Here is a 6000-nt window from a genome sequence, read left to right on the forward strand (position 1 = left end):
CAGGAGCTGAAGAAATAAAGCCTTGGACATGCATGGTATCAGCTTGAATCATGCTTATGCGAGACAGATCTGATCCTGCTCCTGCTCGGCACTCCTGCTGAGAGCCGAGCCGGATCCGACCCTTGCTCTTCCCCATCCTTCCCCCATACCATCTCTATTGATTTAATAAGATGGAGAGGAATTAACGGGGCCGGAGCATTGGAATAATGAAAGATGAACAAAGGGGCAGCACTAGCAAAGATGCTGCCAGCTTTTAATGATGAGGCCGGGCAGATCCCCTGCTAGCTGTCCCTTTGGAGTGGCGATTAAGAACATACTGTTATTGTTAAGGCAGAGAGATAAATCCCTGCACCGTTTCTGATGTGATCAGCCGGGGCTTCTCCCTACAATTTGTGATCCTATTGTGGACGGTGTTTGCCCTGGGCAAGGAGAGTCTGGGAACCACTTATGAACCATCCTTTGGTCATTAGTCTCCTCATTAGGAGAGAACAATGTGGGAGAAAAAAGATAATTGAAGGGAGCAGCGGGCTGATCCTGCACTCACGCCTGTACCAGGGCTGCCTCAATGCTTAGTTTGTTTATAATTCCCAATTAATTTTAAACGCGTGGTTTCGGGATGCTCTTAATACCCGCAGTCGCAACCTTTGTGAAGGCAGTGTTCAGGTCTGTGCCTGACAGGAGGACCACGGAGCATCCTCCGAGGTCTTGCGGGAGGGTATCAGCTTATTTTTCGGGGGGGTGCCACCCAGACTTTGCTGTCAGCCCCATGGTGGACTCACCCCACCGCTGTATTTGGAGGGACCCCAGGCAGGCGGACAGACCCCCAGCAGCCGGGGAGGGTGAGAATGATGGGATGCAGCAGGTCCCGCTCCCTCATTTCACATCTGGCTGAGATATGAGGCCAGATGTGACACCGAGGAACAGCCCTGCTTGAATCAGGGACATCTCCCCACCAAAAGGCAGGGGAGAATCCAGCCCTGATGACCCCCGTCACAACCTGGGCTTAATTCAGATGTAGTCTGGGTGCTAAATTATAGGAAAGCCCTGAGGCTGTAGGGGGAGAGATGCTTTGCCCCGTAAACTGAGCGATGGGGGAGTAAGAGAAGCAGGTCCAGTCCTCATCGCCAGGGACACCCTGCCCGGGCTGGATGCAGGGCTCCGTGCCCTGGGGAGGAGGTGGAAGAGCCGCAGTTCCTCAGGATGCTTGATATTATCAAGTGCTAATGAGAGCTGGATGGGGCAGAGGTGCTTTGCAGGCCATTATCACAAATTAACCTGACAATGCAGCCGGGACCAGTGTCTGAAGGGCGGCTGGGGTGTGTATTGGCTGTCTGAGGCTCAGGGGACAGAAGGATGCTGCTGCCCTCTGCCTCCCCCTGCTGCCTGCACCCCCGAGCAGAAACTTGCATCTTGCAGGGTTGCTTGCCCTTGCGTGGACATGTTGAACCGTCTCCCCAAGGGCTTTGTCAAGCAAGAGGTGTGATAAAGTGATAGGGATGGAGAGGATGGGGGTGGTCTCCTCTGCAGGCCAGCGTTTGAGATAACTTTTTTTGAGAAAACTCGTATGTTCCACGTGTCCACGCCTCACTGCTTCTTGCACGGGGCTTTCACCAGTGCTTGGGTAGTGGGTGAAACTAGGGAGCGCCCGGCTGAAAGGTCACCATGATCTCAGAAGTGTTTCCCCCGAGCCGGTGGCTGTCCCTGCCTTGGACTCTCTCAGGAGGATGTATGGGGCTGGCCGTGCTCTTGTCACCCACAACCTGGGCTCCCATTACTGTATAACACCTTCAAAGTGCAGACAGCATCGTGCCATCATTCCAGTCCTCACTCCAGTTTGGGTCTGTTAATGGGAGCCTGCAAAGCACTGAGGATCCAGACAGCAAAGCGAACAGTCGCCAGATCCTGCTGCAAAAGGGAGGGATGGCCTTTGCCAAGAGCTGTCAGCACCAGAACCTTGTTCTGGAGCTCTCTGCAGCTCCCTAGCACCTGGCTGAAGGCGGCAAAGCCAAGGCAGGGTGACACCCCAGCACCCGGCAGGGCTGGGTGCTCCTGGAGCTGAGAGCACACACAGGAGTTGTTAGCCTGAGGGATTTCTCCTTTCTAGACTTTACAATGAAGGAACGAACATGCACGAGTTACCCTCCGGGGAGAAACCCCATGCTCCTCTTCCACAGTAAAGATGAATCCCCGTTCCCCTCTCACTATAGGATTCAGTGGGATCCGGCTTGGAAAGGGGCAAATCACCACCTCCAGGAGCCACGTGATTTTGGGATGTTCCTCGTTGCCTTTTTATTATTGGATTATTGATTATGATTTATTATTACTGTGGATTATCATAGCAGAAATGGCTGCAAATATCTGACACAAGGCTAAAAGCTGAAGCTGGTGTTCGGAATCCCATTTTAAAGCCAGTTTGGGTGTTTTTTTTTTTTTAAGAGTAAAAGGCATGAACTCGTGATTGCAGACTAGGTTGGCGGTGCTGGGGTGGTTATCCTAATGAGCACAAGCACACGCCTGCCTAACATGAGCCCTGGGATCCATCTTCTCTCTAATAGATGTGACTGAAAGGATGCTCTGGGTGGAGAAGATGTTTTCTCACTTACAGGAGGACTCACGCCCTGGATTACAGATGCACAAAATCCCCCTCACGTTTTCACGTGTGCTTGCTGTGGGTTTGGGGAAATTTCCGCCACTTCTTTTGCCCGCTGGGATGGTTTTGCGGCTGGGAGAGGGATGGAAATGGAGCCAGGCTCTCCCCACCGACGGAGGCGAGGTGTGAAATTTCTCATGGGCAAACAAGTGAGAGCTGCGGGGTGCCCAGAAGAAGGGGGACAGAAAAGATGAAGGCAGGGGGGAGCGGAGGAGGAGAGAAAGCAGCAGCCAGAGAAGAACAAAAATCCCCAAAGCAGCAACCTGGTTTGAAGAGTGGGGCGTTTTCTATGAAGGGATTGTAAAATGCACTCTCTCTTTCCCCTTTGCAGGGGGGAATAAGGGCCCCCACTCTATCTGATAGTCATTAGCATCAATTAGCCCCGTTTGAAGTAGGCAACATCTTTGTCTCTTTGCAAAAAAAGAAATAAAAAAACCTTTCAGGGAGCCCATAATAACATCTGGAGCAAGGAGAGGCTGAACTCAAGTTCCCCACTTTCATCTCTTGTCGAGGTACTTGGAATGTTAATGCAGCCTCATTCTTTAATGGAGTTATCAGGAAATGCTTTTCACCTCCTTCCCTTGCTCAGGGGGGGTGTTTACAAAGGGCTGGGGGCTTTTTTTTTGTTGTTGTTTTGTTGTTGGGATTTTTTTTTTATCCCCTTAAGAAACTCCCCCTCCCCTTTTATTTTCTACGCTCTTGAAAAACAAAACTGGAATAAACAAAAATAAATAAATAATAAAAAAACCAATGCCGCACCACCACCACCAAATAATACTTACAACAAAAGAAGAGGGTCAGAGTCCATCCTTTCATCTCCCCTGCCCAACTCCTGCAAGAGCCTTTGCTGGGGGGCAGATGGGGATGGAGGCAATAGTTCAGCCTGATGTGGGTGAGGGGAGGCGGGGGTTCCCGAGCCCCGGCTCGGCCTGGCTGCTGGGTGCTATATTTCCCAAGTCATTACCAGAGAGTGAAAATTTCCAGCTTTTGAACTGACATGCATTAGCTGAGCACACAGTACTAATGGGAAACAGGACAGGTCATTAGGCAGCGAATTTAGCCAAGCCGGTGAAGCTGAAGGGAAAAGGCAGCCAGTGCTTGTGCTGGTTGCGCATCTGTCCATCCGTCTGTCCATCCAGCAGCACCGCACCGTAACCCCCTGCTCTGCCAGCCGCTCGCCCACCCCAACAACCGCAATGTCAAACCACTCCGTCCATAACCCAGAGCATCTCCAACACCTCCTTCTACAGGAATGACAGTGGCAGTCACAACTTGTAAAGAGGAAAAATAAAGAAGATATTAAAGATTTTTAATAAAACAAATAAAAAACTTGTATAAGGACACCTGTATTTTAATTCACACAACCTCTGTGCAAGCAAAGTCAGAAGCTGTGAATCTCTGCCTATTTTTTTTCTTGGTGGCAGCTTTTTTTTTGGGAGGTGGGGGGGCGAGGGGGGAAGAGGCTTCAGCACTTGCCCAGCTTTGAACGTGTGATTTCAATTAAGCACATAGTTACACGGCAGCAGGATTGGGGCTGGCTGTTTGGATAAGGAGCAATAAAGCAGCAGCTGTATTTATTCACTTATTTTGAAGCTGCTGTGGAAGACAGGATGCTAAAAGGCAGGGGAAAAAAAGTGTTTTAAAGGCAAACTTGAGGGACTCTTTTGTCTCCTGCGGGCATCCTCCTCCCTAAGGTTCCTCTAGCCATCACCAGGGTGCTTCCTCGTGAGCAGGATAATCCTGCCCATGCATTCCCATAATTTCCATTTGCTTTGAAATGCTCAAAAATATAGAGATGCTCATTTATAACATCTATTTCTACAGCTTGGGCAGGGAAAAGAAATTTGAATGGCACAAATCCCTGATTTAAGGCAGGATTTACTGGATACGGACAGCTAGCCCGCACACACCGAGATGTTTAATGCTGGGTTATTAAGCCGCGGGGAATTTTTTGTCTGTGTTTATTAACCTGGAGACTCTGATCTGGGGATTTGTGTTTACATATTCCAGAGTGAATCTTCAGGGTGAAAACTGGAGATTTGAGCAGGAATCTGCATTTGCCGAGCATGCTGGCACCTGTGCCATGCACAGCTCTCCATCGGACCACGCATCTATCTGGGGGTGACACATGGGGACAGCACCCAAACCAGACGAACAGTTAAATTTCCACAGCATAGTCACCTCATAGCTTGTGTGAGCTCTGTATCCCACATCCCAGGGGTCCAACCCCCCCCCCAGCATAGCTGGGCAGGTACACACAGACAAGTTCCCCTCTGGTCCTGGGGCACGGATGCTGCGGGTGCACTTGTGAGGCCTGGGGAGAAGGTGTGGGTGTTGGTATGGGTTGGGTGTCAGGGGGGTTTGGTGGTCGGGGGGGGGGGGCGGGCAGGGTGGGGAGCATGTGGGTGTCTGTGGGGCAAGGTGAGGGTGTCTGCAAGGTTGTGGGGGGAAGGTGTAGGTGGGCGTGAGGAAGGGAGGAGGTGTCCACGGCGGGCACACGGGTGTTTGTCTGGAGTGGGTGTTGTTGTGGGTGTCTGTGGAGTAGGAGAAGGTTTGGGAGGAGTGAGGAAGGAGTGGGTGCCAGTGCGGGGGTCTGTGGGGAAGGAACTGGTGTCAGTGGGGGTGTCTGTGGGGAAGGAGTGGGCGTTAGTGTGAGGGTCTGTGGGGAAGGCGTGCAGGTGCCCTGCAGGGGCAAGAAAACAGGCGTCCAGGTGTGTGTCAGTGGAGGTGTCAGCAGGGAAGGAGGGGTGTCCATGGGGGTATTGGCAGGGAAGGAGGGGTGTCCGTGGGGCGTGTTGGCATGGGGGTGTCAGTGGGGAACGAGGGGTGTCCTTGGAGAAGGACAGATGTCTGTGGGGTGTTGGCGTGGAAGGAGGGGTGTCTGTAGGGGTGTCAGTGTGCAGGGAGGGGTGTTCATGGGAGTACAGGTGGGGAAGGGGGTTGTGTCTGTGGGGAGGGAGCGGTGTCCATGCGGGTATTGGTGTGGAAGGAGGGGTATCGGTATCGGTGTGGAAAGAAGGGTGTCCATGGGGGTATTGGTATGGGAAGTGGGGTGTCTGTGGGGATGTTGGTGGGGAAGGAGCAGTGTCCATGGGGGTATTGGTGTGGAAGGAGGGATGTATGTTGGGGTGTCAGTGAGGAAAGAGGGGTGTCCATGGGGGTATCAGTGTGAAAGGAGGGATGTCTGTGGGGGTGTCAGGAAAGAGAGGTGTCGGCTGGGAAGGGGGGGGTCCCGTGGGGATGCCGCTGCAGGCCAGAGGGGTGAGGGCAGCCCCCCCGCCGCCACTTTGCATAGGAGCGCGGCTCATCCCAGCCCACCGCTCCCTCCATATAAGCCGGCGGGGCCGGCG

Source organism: Falco punctatus (genome assembly GCF_963210335.1).
Source record: "Falco punctatus genome assembly, chromosome: 1".
Classification (NCBI taxonomy): Eukaryota; Metazoa; Chordata; class Aves; order Falconiformes; family Falconidae; genus Falco; species Falco punctatus.